The sequence below is a fragment of the Hemiscyllium ocellatum genome, assembly GCF_020745735.1.
Source record: "Hemiscyllium ocellatum isolate sHemOce1 chromosome 38 unlocalized genomic scaffold, sHemOce1.pat.X.cur. SUPER_38_unloc_1, whole genome shotgun sequence".
NCBI classification, from domain to species: Eukaryota; Metazoa; Chordata; class Chondrichthyes; order Orectolobiformes; family Hemiscylliidae; genus Hemiscyllium; species Hemiscyllium ocellatum.
In genome coordinates this window covers 750,391-766,669 of record NW_026867519.1, presented here as the reverse complement: position 1 = coordinate 766,669, position 16,279 = coordinate 750,391, and positions in this window count along the sequence as shown.

Genomic DNA, 16,279 nt, shown 5'->3' with positions numbered 1-16,279 from the left:
TACATCTCCACTATTTTGAGAATCCTGTTTGTTCCTCTACAGTTCCTTTGGGAGCCTAAGCACATGCCAAGTTATTTTCAATCCCTCCCAAACACCTAAACAGGGAAATTCAGTCCCTGCTCTGTCATATGCCACCCCATCCAGCTTGTACAGTTGCTGCCTTCCCCAGAACCAGTCCCAATGTCCCAGGATCTGAAGCCCTTCTTGCTGCTCCATTGTTCCAGTCACACTGCCATTTACCTAAAACTTGCAGTTCTGTTCTCACTTGGACACGGCACTGGGAGTATTCCAGGGATTGCTACATTTGAGGTTCTGCTTGCTAACCATCCACCTAGCTCCCTGAATTCTGATTCCCAGACCACTTCACCCTTCCTACCCAGGTCATTCCTACCAACATGGACATGACATTTGACTGCTCACTGTCCCCCAGACGAATGTCCTGCAGACACAGTGACGTTCTTAACTCCACTATCCTGGAATTACAGGCACGCTGACACCTTCTTCACTTTCCAGATTCCCCTGTGACTATTGCCTCTCCTTCCTTTTCCCTCCCCTTCTGTCCAGTCAGGCTGCTTCTGGTGTCACAAACATGGCTCTGACTGCCCTCCACTGAGCAACAGGCATCTTCATCACCTTCCAAACTGGGAAGGGTGATATAAGGATATTCTTGTATTCCCTGACTGTTTCTCTTCGATTGCCTAGCCCCCCATTCCCTTCCTTCTTCCAGGCCGTTATGTCTGCAGGGTGATCTGCTTTGTATGTGTGCTATCCACCTAACTCTCAGCATCACAGGTGGCCCTCAGAGTCTCTATGGGACCCAGTGCTCCAAGACCCAGTGTTCATCTTTGACACGAGCTGGGGCTATGACTTCCCAATGTAACAGAACACATTTTCCATCTGACAAATATGTCTTGCCATATCTTAAAATGCAACATGTCTGGAGTAACTTAATTAATGAGTAAAATGAAGTTCAAATCCTGGAAACAACAATGTGGTTAAGTCCCTTATTCAACTGTGGCTTACTGAGGGTAATTTATTACATTGGCTCGCAATTTCACTCTCCCTCTTATTTCTGTGTTCAACCCTTATTTCAGAATTTGAAAAAATAAATTTGCTAACTTATAGCAATTAACTGACAGTCGCTACTAACAGTGCATTTATCAGCCACTGAACTTACAGCCTTTTCTGTGATGGCTCCTGCACTTCTTTCAAACCCAGTGCAGGCAGGTCCCAGCAGGAGAAAGTTATTTCTGTGGCTCCCAGGTATGTGTGATTCTCCAGGTCCCAATCCATTCTGCTCCCACATAGGGTCACCGTCTCTGTGACTCCCAGACATGTGTAATAGTCCAGCTCTCACTCCACTCGGCTCCCTCACAGGGTCACCGTCTCTATGACTCCCAGTAACGTGTAATCCTCCAGCTCCCACTCCACTCTACTCCCTCACAGGTTCACCGCCTCTGTGACCCCCAGGTACGTGTAATCCTCCAGCTCCCATTCCATTCTGCTCCCTCTCAGGGTCACCGTCTCTGTGACTCGATAGAGGCTCGATTGGGCCTCTATCCTCAGTGCTGATATCGTCCCACTTTGCTGTCTCTGTAACTCCCAGTTGTGTTAGCCTCAAGCTCCTGCTTCAAGTTGCTCTCTCACATGGTCACCCCCTCTGTGAGATGGTACTGATTTCGAGCCTCCTGCTCTGCTGTTTCTCCAACTCCAAATCCCAGTCGGCCTCGATCCTCGCTGATGATTTATATTCTCGCCCTCTGTGCTGCTTTCTCTCAGATTCTCTACCTTTGTGACTCGCAGGTAATGGTAGGCCTCAAGCCTCATCTGAGATTTATAACATCCCATTCCACACTGCTCCCTCACAGGATCACCGCTGTGCATGGAAGACAGAGGGAGAGAGGAGGATAAGAGTGCACAGATGGTGTTGCAGTGATTGAGCGAGCTGTATGGGACGGAACACTTTATCTGGGGAGGTAGGCAGACCTGCAGTGTCTAAAGCAGTTTACTGGAAGATACAGGGAGAGTTGCAGGCACTGAGGGAGGCAAAGGAAATAGAGAGATGGTGACGGAACCTTGTAGAGTGTAAAGGGCTTTTTGTGAGCTGCTTACAGAGATGTGTAGACTTCAACAAATGCAAATTGACAGCCAGGAAGTGTTGTGTGGTACTGGAGTCTGTTGGATGTTACAGAGTTAGAAGACTCGCAGTAACTGGAGGGTTGCAGATGTTTGAAGCACTCGTGGTGTTCAGGAACACTCAGGACATAAGGAGGTACAGAGATGGGAGCATTCCAAATAGTGGGATTGCAGGGCCTGGAAGAGCTAATATGGATAAGGAGGATGAAAAGTATCAATTTAACACAACCAGCCGCTGTAATTCACAGAGATTTAAGGAAGGGGACCTGTGCTGTCATTGAATACAGTTATATGGAGTGTTACAGATACTGAGGGGTTACAAATTTAGAACGGAAGAGGTTTTAGGTGGTTAGAAGTTTAAACAAGAATACAGAAATTTGAGAGATCACTAACACAGATGGGAATGGAGGTGGTGAGACATTCTGATGAACAAAAACTGTTGTTGGCAGAGAAGGATGCCACATACACAGGAAGAGCTGCATTGTCTGTCTGCAGTTACAGACGTGATGAGTGTTGTAGTGCCTGCGGGAAGGGACACAGATAACAACAGTTCCAATGGCTGGTGCAGTGGCTCAGGAATGCAGCTCATCACCACCTTCTCAGGAATAACTGCAAATCAACAAAACATCCAGCAATACTCATGACCACGAGGGAATAAATAAATAAATAATCTACAAGTAGCACTGAGGTCACTCAGGAAGGCCCTTTCAGCAGCATTTCTCAAACGTGGAACAACTATTATCTGGAAGGACAGGAGTTCCAGGTGCACAGTAACATCAGCATCTCCAAGGTGCCTTCCAAGCCATGCTCCATCCTCCCAGCTCTGTGTCTGTCCCTACACCTAAAGGACTACAGTGGGTGAGGAAGGCAGCTCACCACCACCTTCTCCAGGGAATTACAAATGGGAAGGTAATGATGACTGAGCAAGTGATGGCCACATCCCATCAATGAATTTGTACAAGGGAAACTCATGGACTGTTCATGTCCCCTTTGCTTCCTCCACACAACCCACGTTCCCATCTCGTTCTGTGTCAGCAACAAACATGGAAGCAGTAGATTTTGTCCATCCATCAAATGCATCGAATCCCTTTGTGAATAGTTAGGGGTCAAGCACTAATCCATTTATTCACGCTTAGTTTTGGGTTAAAGAATTATCCTTGCCAGCACATTCACTCCAATCCCACATTTGCCAATATTGCTTATACACCTCTTCAGTGGGACCGTGTTGAAAGGTTTCTGAAAATCCCAGCATACCATTCCTCCCTTTTATCTACTCTGCGTGTTCACAGCCAGACAGGAAAAGAAATACAGCCGTGTTTGTGAAATGAACTTTCAGTTTCAGAACAACATGCTTGGCATGGATAGAGGATTGGCTGATTAGCAGATGACAGAGTAGGTATAAAGAGGTCGTTTTCACGATGGGAACTGGTGATGAGGGGAATTCAGCAGAGGTCGGTGTTAGGGCCACGCTGTACATGGTATACATTAACAGTCTAGACAAAGGATGTGAGGGTGTACAAGAATTAGTTTTAGAAGAAAGAGCCAGGATGAAATGTTTGTCATATGAGAAGCAGGTGAAGTCTCTGGGTCTGTACTTGATGAAGTTTCAGAGGCGGCGGTGGCAGGATCTCATTCAAACTTACAGAATACTGAGGGGTCTGGATGGAGTGGACGGGGGTGGGGAGATGGTTTCACTAGGCAGATAGACGAGGGGCCAAGGGCACAGGTTCAGAGTGAAGAAAGGAACCTTTAGAATGGACATCTGGAGGAATTTATTCAGCCAGAGGGTGATGAATCTGTGAAACAGTACCTGCTGTAGGGAGGGTTATAGACGAGGATGGCATTTACTCAGATACGGCTACAAGAACTGGAGAAGGCTATGGAGATGATAAGATGGATGGAGATACTCGAGGAGCTAACATTGACAGGGTGGGTGATAGTAATGGGAGAATGTTACACAGATAGTGAGTCTTGTAGGAACTGGATTGGGAGAGTCACAGACATTGGACTGGGTTCTACAGATTGAGAGTAATGCAGGGACCTGAGAGGACTACACAGATAGGGAGGATTGTGGGCTGTCCACATTTTGAGAGGGTTTCAGGTTACACCAATAAGGAGGGATGTTGGAACTGTCGGGGTTTACAGAGACTGGGATGTTTAATTGTTAAAGGGATATTTTTAGGGTCAGTTATATGGAACGCAGAGGGAGAGTTTAGATTTTATTAGGTTCCCTATATTATGAAAATGGCACTTCGGCCCAACAAGTCCACACCAACTCTCCAAAGAGTAATCCACCCAGACCCATTTTCTTCTGAATGATGCACCTAACATTCTGGGTAGTTTGGAATGGCCAATTCACCTGACCTGCACATCTTTGGTCTGTGGTAGGAAAATGGGGCACCTGGGGGAAACCCATGCAGACACAGAGAGAATGCGTTAACTCCATGCAGACAGTCCCCCAAGACTGGAATCGAACCTGGGTCTCTGAAGCAGCAGTGCGCACCACTGAACCGCCATGCCACCCTAAACTGCAGAGCTACACAAAGAGACGGTGTTGAGGTGCAGGGAGGAGCACACAGGGATGGGGAGTGTTGTTTCCGCTGGAAAAGGGTCTGGAGTTATTTACACAGATAAGAAGGTCGGTAAGCATGGGAGATAGTTACAGAGGTCGTGTAGTGCTGTAGGCCAGGAGACAGGAATGGGATCGGGCCTGCAGACGTTTACAGTGATATCATGTTCTCTTCGGGTTTGAGGAAGGTACATAGGGGAGTATTTTGGTCCAGGCTGGAGGATTTTACAGAGACAGGATAGACTGCAGTTATTGTGGAAAACCACAGAAATATAGATTATTGTACTGACTGCAGGATGAGATTATTGAGATAGGCATGTTATCGAGACTGGAGCAATTCACAAATATGGAGATTCGTCAGCATTGGAGTAGATTTCAAATATACAGCAGGATAATGGCCGGGGTGGAGGTTACAGAAATAGGAACTTTTCTGGCAATTACAACCATTCAAGACACTGGTGCAGATAAGATGGACCAAAAGGTGTGTTTCCTTGCTGTATTATTCTATCACATGACAAGAGACCGTATGAGAGCGGGGATACGGAACAGAAAGATCCCAGGTTTCAATACTACTTTCTTAAGGGAGGCCTTCTTTCCCCTCTGTTGTCCTGATGCTTACTAAGACAGCATAGGCCTGGATTGATAACTGTGGACTACCTATATTGTCATAGGAAGGCTCATAACTGCAGTGATGAACGTTAACAAGAGAGTGGAGATTGAGCCTTGGACCTTCATGCTCTGTGTTGACCCTTCAGCACTGTATCTGTGTCATGTCTTCCAGACCAAACTTCGATCACTTAAATTCGCTCTGCTCTGTTCACTGAGAGTGATCTTACCTCAATGCAGGATTTATTGAAGACTCCAGATCTCCCTGCCCTCTGGCTGACCAACTGTGTTCAATGAGATGATGGATGAAACACCCAGCAGTTGGGATGTTTAATGAGTCAGGAACGTCCTGAATATATGCAGGAGACGGAGAAATAGACAGAATGGGAAATTAGACTGATACAGTGAGAGTTACACATGGAGAATGACACTGAGTCCCACAGAGATCTGGAAAATCCCAGACTCCATCCCTGACCTGCGCGGTCTTCTTGGAGTTCTGTTGGCTCAGGATCTGGAGTAACTACAAAAGCTGCAGTCACCGGCAGCAATTAGACCCTCACAGTAACAGATATTACATGGAGAGATACTGTGTGATATCACCAGAGTGCTGGATGGTGTCAGGATCAAACCACGATCAAGAAGAAGGGGTTTGATTCATGGTGCACTGAGATCAGTGCTCAGGGATGAGGGAGCTATCAGTGGGCCAGGCGATGGTCTAACATTAATCTCACTAGCCACTAGCCTGTTCATCCAGAATTTACTGCCAGTGGCAGGGAAAAGCATCTGAATGCTCAATATCCATTCAGGAAGGAAATCAGTGATAGGGAGCTGGTCTAACCTACACATGACTCCAGACCCAAAGCAATGAAATTGACTTTAAACTGCCCTTGATGTTAGTCCAGCAAGGCACCCAGCTCAAGGGCAGCTCGGAGGTGGGCATGAAATGCTGGTCAGCCAGAGACAGTAATATCCCACGAGTGAATTAAAACAACATCGTTGGGACCAGTGTCCTTGTCAATCATGTTGGTAGGTTTATGGACAGAGCTTTAAGCTCATATGGAGGATGCAGGGACAGGTTTCAGGTGAAAGGAGCTTTGCAAATCCAAAGGGGAAAGGTGACGCATTGGAACAGCATGGGGATGTGGCTGAAGACAAGCAGAAAGGAACAGAAAGGGACAGAGTTTAACTGAAACTGTACATCAGTGAATCGGTTTGTGACAGCACATTGTGGGAAAGAATAAATTATATTTTTTTTGGAATTGCCAAAGTATCTGCAATAAGATAATAGACTTGTGGCAGAGATAAATGGGATTTAGTCAGCAGAGAGATATGGTTACAGGGTGAACAAATGGTGGAACATAAATATTCAATGGTACCTAATCTTGTGGGATCTCGGGCAGAATAGGAGTACAGGATGGGTAACCCTGACAGTAATCAATAACAAGGGCATTACAGAGAAAGCATTTGGCCTCAGACGATGTGGCTGAATCAGCGTGAATGTGAATTCTGGGTCCCATGTGTCACAAACACAAGCAGAAGAACTTTTCTTTTTAGGCCGCCTAGCAGCATTTCATTGTTCCACCCTGTATTAAACAGGAATTCTTTGGAATTTGTAACAAAGGCATTATGATAACTTTGGGAGACTTCAGTCTTTGCATGATCCGGGACAGTCACACTGACAATAGGGATATTATCCGAGGTCCTCTTCGAATGTGTTTTGTCAGCGTATCTTTGAATGACATATTGTGCAGATGGCTCGGGATGTCACTATCTCAGATCGACCGTTGAGTGATGAAGCTGAGTGAAGATGTGATGCAATACATTGATCCTCCAGGAGATTGCAATATAGTGGAATTCAAAAAGGTTATCAAGTTTTCAAGGGACCGTAAAGCACACGCGAGCATCAGAACCAAAGCCAATTACATGAGGTTGAGAGGAGAACTGACCAAGATAAACAGGGGAAACAGACTGAAATGTCAGGCTGTAAAGGAACAGTGAAAAACAATTACAGTCATAGAGTGATAGAGATGTACAGCAGAGAAACAGACCCCTCAGTCCAAATCGTCCACGCCAACCAGATATCATCACCATTCTAGTTTCATTTACCGGCACTTATCCCATTAAACCCTTCCTATTCATACACCCATCCAGATGCCTTTTAGATGTTGTAATTTTACTAGCCTCCACCACTTCCTCTGGCAGTTGATTCCATACACACAACACCCTTAGCGTGAAAAAGTTGCCCCTTCGGTCCCTTTCAAATCTTTCACCTCTCAGCTCTGAACTTATGCCCTCTAGTTCGGGACTCCCCCATCCCAGGGAAACGACCTTGTCTGTTTATCCTATCCATGCCCCTCCTGACTTACAAATCTCTATAAGCTCACCCCTAAGCCTCTGACACTCCAGGGAAAACAGCTCCAGCCTGTTCAGCCTCTCCCTGTAGCTCAAATCCTCCAACCCTGGCAACATCCTTGTAAATCTTGTCTGAACCCTTTGAAGTTTCACAACATTCTTCCAATAAGAATGACACCAGAATTGCACGCAATATTCCAACAGGGGCCTAACCAATGTCCTGTACAGCCGCAACATGACCTCCCAACACTTACACTCGATACTCTGATCAAGAAAGGAAAGCATACCAAGCGCCTTCTTCACTATCCTTTTTACCTGCGACTCCACAGTCAAGGAACTATGAACCTGCACTCCAGGTCTCTTTGTTCAGCAACACCCTAAGACCTTACCATTAAGTGTACAAGTCCTGTGAGGATTAGCTTTTCCAAAATGAAGTACCTCACATTTATCTAAATTAATCTCCATCAGCCATTCCTCACTCCATTGGCTCCTCTGATAAACAGGAGACAATGAGGTCTGCAGATGCTGGAGATCAGAGTCTGTTGCTGGAAAAGCACAGGTCAGGCAGCATCCGAGGAGCAGGAAAGCCGTCGTTTCGGGTTGGAGCCCTGCATCAGGAATGAGGCTGGAATCCTCGGGTGTGGAGAGATAAGTGGGAGGGGGTGGGGCTGGGGGAAACGTAGCTCAGAGTGCAGTAGGTGGTTGGAAATGGGGGTAAGAGTGTGAGGTCAGAGAGGAGGGGAGAGCGGATTGGTGGGAAGCACAATGACAGGTGGAACAGGTCATGAGGACGGTGCTGAGCTGGAAGGTTGGAACTGGTGTAAGGAGGGGAAGCAAAAATGAGGAAACTGGTGAAGTTCACATTGATGCCATGGGTGCCAAGGCAAAAGAAAAGACGTTCTTCCTCCAGGCGTCGGGTGGTGAGGGAGCGGTGGTGGAGGAGACCCAGGACCTACATGCGCCCGGCTGAGTGGGAGGGGGAGTTGAAATGTTTGGCAACAGGGCGGTGGGTTGATCTTCAGGTGTCCTGGAGGTGTTTTGTAAAGCGCGCTGTGAGAAGGCGATCTGTCTCCTCATCACCTCGACACTGGGGACACGGGACACCTCCTCGCACAGCACTTTAGAGAACACCTCCGGACACCTGCACCAATCAACCCCACCGCCCTCTTCGGCAGGATTCAAACCTGTGTGGGCAAGCCCCAATGGATTTCTAACCCATCGCCTAAACCACTCGATGACGACTATATGCTGATAGAGGTTGCAGAGCTAAGGAGGATTGTAGGGACTGGAAGAGGTTTCACAGTTTGAGTGCAGTGGGGATTGGAGGAAAATACCAAAATAAGGAGGATTTAAGATTGGAGGATTCTGCAGAAAAACTTTACAGGGTTAATGCAGGATTCTTGACAGCGTGATGTAACAGAAACATCTCAGGGTCAACGTCCAGAGATCCTTCAAATTTGTCACCCAAGTTGTTAGGTTTGATAAGAATGCCAATGATGTGTCGGCTTTCGTTAGCAGGAGGCTTGAGTTTAAGAGCTGTGAGGTTATGCTGCAGCGCGATATAGACCACAATTAGAATATTGTGTTCAGTTCTGGTTGCCTCATTACAGGAGAAATGTGGAAGCTTTGGAGAGAGTGGAGAATTATCAGGATGTTTCTTGGACTGGAGCAGAGGGCTGATGAAGAACGGTTGAGGGAATCAGGGATTTTCTGTTTGGAATGAAAAATGATGAGAAGTGACTTGATAGAGGCGTATGAGATGATGACAGGTAGACATAGAGTGAGTGGTCTGAAATTTTTCCTATTACGAAAACGGCTGTAACTAGGAGGCAAAAATTATAGGGCAATTGGAGGAAGGTTGAGGGGAGATGTCAGAGGTAGCTTCTTTACACAGAGTGTGGTGAGTGAGTGGAATGCATTGCCAGTGTTGGTGGTGGAGTCAGATACATTACGGACATGTAAATAACTTTTGAATAGGCACATGAATGATAGCAAAATGAATTTCTCAAAATGGAGACCTGTGATTAGTGGTGTTCAACAGGGATCCGTGCTGGGCCCACTGTTGCTTGTGATACATATCAATGATTTGGAGGAAGTTTCCTTGATTAGCAAGTTTATAGATGACACTAAGATTGGTGGAGTAGCAGACAGTGAAGGGGAATGTCAGATAATACAGCAGAACATAGATAGATTGGAGAGGCGGGCAAAGAAAGGGCAGATGGAGTTCAATTCAGGCAAATGCGAGGTGATGCATTTCGGAAGATCCAATTCAAAAGTGTTGGATCAACTATCCAGTAAAGGGAAAGAACCTGGGGAAAATTGATGTACAGTGAGATCTGGGTATTCAGGCCCATTGTTCCTTGAAGGTGGCAATGCGGGTCAGGAAAGTGGTCAAGCAAATACAGCATGCTTTCCTTCCTTGGACGGGGTGTTGAGTACAAGAGTTGGCAGTTCAAGGGACATTGGTTTGGCTACATTTAGAATATTGTGTACAGTTCTGGTCACCACATTACCAAAAGGATGTGCATGCTTTGGAGAGGGTGCAGAGGAAGTTCACCAGGATGTTGCCTGGTATAGAGGGCACTAGCAATGAGGAGAGAATGAATAGATTCGGATTACTTTCATTATAACGATGAAGGTTGACTGGGGACCTGATTGAGGTCTGAAAAATCATGGGATGTATAGACAATGTGGAATTCAAAAAGCTTTCTTCCCCCAGTGTGGAACTCAATCAATAGGGGTCATGAGTTCAAAGTGAGAGGGGGCAGGTTTAGGGCAGATATACGTGGAACGTCCTTTATGCAGAGGGTGGTGGGGGTCTGGAATACTTTGTCAACGGTGGAAGAACAAGCGGGAATGATAACATCACTTACGATGTATCTAGACTGATGTATGAATGGGTAGGGGGCAAAGGGATACAGATCCTCAGCAAGTAGGTGACTGGTTGAGACAGAGGATCTGGATCAGCGGAGGCTCAGCGGGCTGAAAAGCCTGTTCCCGTGCTGTGCTTTTCTTTGTTCTTTGAATGGTCTGCAGGTTAGATTGATCTTAGAGTAGGATAAACGCTTGGCACAACATTGAAGGCTGAAGGGCCTGTGCTGTGCTGTACTGTTCTGTGTTCTAAATAGGGAGGGTTACAATGGCAGGAAGGGGTTTCAGGAGGCTGGAGAGGATGGGATCTGAATGAACAGATACATTAGGAAGGCTTTACTAGGATTGTCCGAGGTAACAGAAACAGTAATGGTCTGATCTGGAGAAGACGACCCAGACTGGGAGGGTGTGGGGACTGGAGGTGGTTTCACAGGGAATGAGAACCATAGAGCTACAGGGTGGTACAGCAATGTGCAGGGCCTGCAGGAGTTCATGCTAATGGGGAGGTTGGGAGGGATGGAGCAGTTTACATGGAGAAGGAAGTTGGCAGGATGGAGTGGTTTACACAGACAGGGAGGGTTTTCAGTGAGTGGAGCAGATGACAGAGATAAAGTGGGTTGTATAAACTGGAGGACCAAACAGAGATATGGAGGATAGACGTGACTGAAGATGTTTATAGATATAGGAACGTTTACTTCTGCAGATTATTTAGATGTGGAGGGTGTAGTGTCTGATAGATTTTCCAGAAGGGCAGTAATTTTGGTTGGAGACAGTTTCACAGATAAGGGAGCATTAGTAACCTCCTCCAGTTTGGTCAAAGTGGGAAGGGTCGTAGGGGAGGGTGACGTTTACACAGGATGGGGCGTAAGAGCTGGTGAAGGTTATGGAGATGAGTAAATGGATGGAGATATAGGAGGAGCTTACATTAAAAGGGTGGGTGTTATCGATGGGATGATGTTACACAGATAGTGAATCTGGAACTGGATCGGGAGAGTTACAGGCTTTCAGTGGGTTCGACAGATAGAGAGTACTGCAGGGACCTGAAACGATTGTCGAGTCTCCACCGAGTGATTGTGTCTTTAGGACTGGAAGAGGTTACGTAGATACGGAAACATCGAAGACAATGTATGTTTTTTTTCCCTTGAACAGAGCCTCAATATCCCTCATGAACCAGGGATCCCTAAACCTGCCAGGTTTTCCCATCACTCGAACAGGTACATATTGGATTCTTGAGATCACATTTTTAAAAGCCTCCCATTTGCCAGTCATTCCTTTTCCTTCAAACAGACTGACCCAGTGGATGTGGAGGAGCCTGTGTTGGACTGGGATGGGCAACGTTAAAAATCACACAACACCAGCTTACAGTCCAGCGGGTTTATTTGGAAGCACTGGGTTTCGAAGTGCTGCGCCTTCATCAGGTGGTTGTGGAGCGCAATCTTAAGACATGAATTTATAGCAACAGAAATGAAGTGTCATGGAATGTAATATCAAACACATTTAGTTGAAGTTTTCATCTTTCGGAATGATCACCTGGACTTCGAAAGCTAGTGCTTCGAATGAAATCTGTTGGACTATAACCTGGTGTTGTCTGATTTTTAGTTCAGCCAATCGACCTCTGCTTGATCCTGCCAAATAGCCCCAAAATTGGCCCTACTCCAGTTTAAGAACTTAATCTGAGGACCTGTTTGAACTTTTTCAATAACAATGTTAAAACTAAGACAATTGTGGTTACTGGACCAAAAGTGCTCTCCGACTGACACTTCAGTCACTTGCCTGACTTTGTTTCCTGAGATGAGGTCTAGTGTTGCACCCGCCTGAGTAGAGTGGGGCTGTCTATATGTTGATCTCATAAACTTTATTGGACACATTTGACAAATACCACCCCATACGGGCCTTTTACACTCTGGGTGGTCCAGTCAATACAGGAGATGTTAAAATCTCCAACCAATACTCTCCTATTATTTCGAGAGGTACCTGCAACCTCTCTCTCCTCATCTGCTCCTCTAGTACCCGCTGGCTATTTGGGGGCCCAGAAAACGATCCCCACAGATTGACCATCCAATTTTTGTTTCTAACTTCTTACCATATGACTTCATTTGATCACCCCAAAAGAGTATCCTCTCTAAGCACTGTTGTTCTGCCCTCGCTTATCAAAAGGACAAATCCCCTTCCTCACTTACTTGTCCTTCTGTAGCTGCAGCTTCTGTATCCTGGAACACTGAGCTGCCAGTCCTGCCCTTCTCTCAGCCGGGTTTCTGCAGCCACACAGCCTCAGTCTCCAGAGCCAATCCATGCTCTGAGCTCGTCTGCCTTATCAGTCAGGCCTCGTGCGTTGAAATAAATGCACGCTAAACCAGAAGTCTTTTCCGTCCCTTGACTGTGCCCCTGGAGATGCTGCATAGGAAACTTGCTCTCAAAGGCTGATGCATTTTTCCTTGTCTGGTCAATGGTATCTCTCTTATTCAGAGTCCAAATCCCCTGCGAAACGTGTTTAAATCCTCCCCGCTGAACACTAGCAAATCTCCTCCCAGGAACACTGGTGCCCCTCTGGTTGAAGTCAAACACGCACCCCCCCCCCCCCCCCCCCGTTCAGGTCAGCTCTACACCAGAAGAGATCCCAGTGATCCAAGAACTAAAAACTCTGCCCCTCCACCAGCTCCTCAGCCACATATCCATCTGGCTGATCTATTTCTAACCTCAATGGCATGTGGCACTGGGAGTAATCTGGAGATCACAAACCTTGATGTCCTGCTTTTTAACTCTTTTTCGTACTCACTGTACATATTTCACAGGATCCCAACTCTTTGACTAACTGTGCCATGTGGACCGATGTGCACAATGACCTCTGGCTACTCATCCTCGCTTTCAGAATGTTCAGTAACCGCTCAGAGACACCCTTGAACCTGGTACCCGGGAGGCAGCACACCATCCTGGGGTCACTTCTTCAGCCGCACAGCCTCCTGTCTGTCCGCCTCACAACTGAGTCTCCTATCGGTATTACTATCATTAGAGAGGATCTGGCAAATGGAGACTGAGAGGACTATGTGCAGTTGGGTCTATATTTGGAAAGAAAGAGTAAGCTAAAGTGATACAGTGAGAATTCAGGGTGAGTGTGTTCATGCCGAGGGAATAGTAAAGGCAGCAAGTAGTTTGATAAAGAAAATACAGTGTAATAAACACGGGTGAAGCCATTCAAAAGTATAGGGAGTGCAAGGGGGCTCCTTGAAAATGAAGGACAAACAATGGTCATTAAATATCCTTGATAGATAGTGTTAAGGAAAAGCCACAATTATTTTAGCAATATAGTTAGAATAAGATAATTACTGGGGAAACAGTGGGGTCTGTTAGAAACTAAAGGGACAATCTGTGCATGGAGCCAGAGGAAATAGGTGAGGTCTTCAATGAATACTTCCCATCTGTATTCACACAGGACAAAGACATTGTAGCCGGGGATTTCAGTTGGGATTGTGCGGTTCTCGAACATGGTAAGATCAATAAGGCGGAAGTATCAATTTTTTTCACATGCATAAAGTTGGAGAAATCCCCAGTGCCCAATGAAATGTATCTCAGGCTGTTATGGGAGGGAAGGGAGGAGATTGCTAGGACCCTGGCGGATATATTTAATACTTTGGTGGCCACAGGTAAAGTGCTGAATGACTTAAGGACAGCTAATGTGGTTCCTTTGTTCAGGCAGGGCAGCAGGGATAGGCCAGGTAATTACAGAGCAGATAGTCTGACAGCAGAGGCAGGGAAATTATTGGACACAATTCTGAGGGACAGAATGAATCAACATTTGAAAAGGCATGGAGTTCATTAAGGCATTTGACAAGGTCCCTCATGAAACGCTGGTCCAACAGACCAATGGGATACAAGGCAATTTGACAACCTGGCTCCACAACGGTGGAGGGTTGATTTTGTGTTTGAAATTCTTTCACCAGTGGGTGTACCACAGGGGTCTGTACATTGCTGTTTATTATAGAACATAGAAAAGTACAGCACAGAACAGGCCCTTTGGCCCACGATGTTGTGCCGAGTCTTAATCAGAATGTAAAATATAGTAACTTAACCTACGGACCCCTTAACTCACTGCTATCCATGTGCATGTCCAGCAGTTGCTTAAATGTCCCCAATGACTTTGCTTCCACCACCACAGCTGGCAATGCATTCCATGCACTCAACTCTCTGCGTAAAGAACCTACCTCTGATGTCTCCTTGAGACCTTCCTCCTCATATCTTCAAACTCTGACTTCTCATACCAGTCAATCCTGCCCTGGGGAAAAGTCTCTGGCTATTGACTCTATCTATTCCTCTCATTATTTTGAACAGTATTATGTACATTATAACTCGATGTGAAAGCACAAGGTATCATTTGTCGGTTTGCAGATGACATGAAAGGTGAGGGTGTTGTCCACAGTGAGGGGGTCTGAAGGTTAAGAACAGAACAGGAGGTGAGAGAGGAGGGGTATTGGAGTTTCTGGTCAGTGAAAACATTCCAGCAGTAATTAGATAGGGTATTCCTGGGGATCGCCCAGTGAATCTATAATAGTGCAACGGAGAAATGAGCCTGGGTCATCAGTTTGATATGACTGTAATACAGGCCCCCAACAGTCAGCGGGAATTTGAGCAGCAAATATGACGGGAGATCTCAGAGATCTGTAAGAATGATAGGGTTGGAATGGTCGGGAATTTTAATTTTCCAAATCTAGACTCAGACTGCTAGATTGTTCACAGCTTGTTTGAGAGGAATTTGTTAGACATGTACAAGAAAACTGTTCCAGTCAATATGTAAATGGTCGGACTGCAGGAAGAGGTAAAACCTGACCTCGCCTTGGTAAAAAAAGTAGGGAAAGGGACTGAGTTGTTAATGGGTCCACACTTTGGCAAAGTGATCACAATTGTATTGGTTTGAAAATAGCGATGGAAAAGGACAAACTTGGTCCACAAGTTAAAGATCAAAAACTGGCCTTTCCTCAATCCAGATCGTAATAATAAAGAGCTTTTAACAATTGACCGTGGAGGCTATGTGCAGGTAAAGGGACGTCAGGCAGATGGGAAGCTTTCAAAAGGGAGTTAAAATGAGAGTTCAGAGCCAGCATATTCCTGTTAGTGTGAATGACAATGCTGACACAAGTAGGAAACTCTGGATGAATGGGGGTATTCAGGTCCTGATCAACATAAAGGGGGCACATGTCACATATAGGCAGCTGGATTAAGAGAATCCATTAAAGAACATTGTGGGTGGAGTAATTCACTTAAGAGGGAAATCAGGAAGGACCAAGGGGGACTACAAAAAGGGTTGGCAGATCAGGCTGAGGAAAATCCAAAGAGATTCTACAAGTACATTAACAACAGAAGATTAACTGGGGGCAGAGTATGGCTCCATGAAGATGAATGGGGCCATCCAACTGTGGAACCACAGGAGATGAGTGAGATCCTAAACGAAAATATCATGTTTGAACTTGCTGTGGAGAAAGACAGGGGATGTCGGGGAAATAAACAGTGATGTCTTCACAATACTCCACATAGCAGGAGGTACTGGAGGTTTTTAAATGCATATGAGGGAGATAAGTCCCTGGGAACTAATCAAGTACATCCCAGGATATTGTGTGAAGCTCAGGAAGAAAGTGTGGGTCCCATAAAGTGATTTTTCTATCACTGACAGCCACGGGTGGTGAGCATGGAGCCTGGAGGGTGACTCATGATGTGCCAGTATTTAAGGAAGTCTGCGAGGGAAAGCCAGGGACA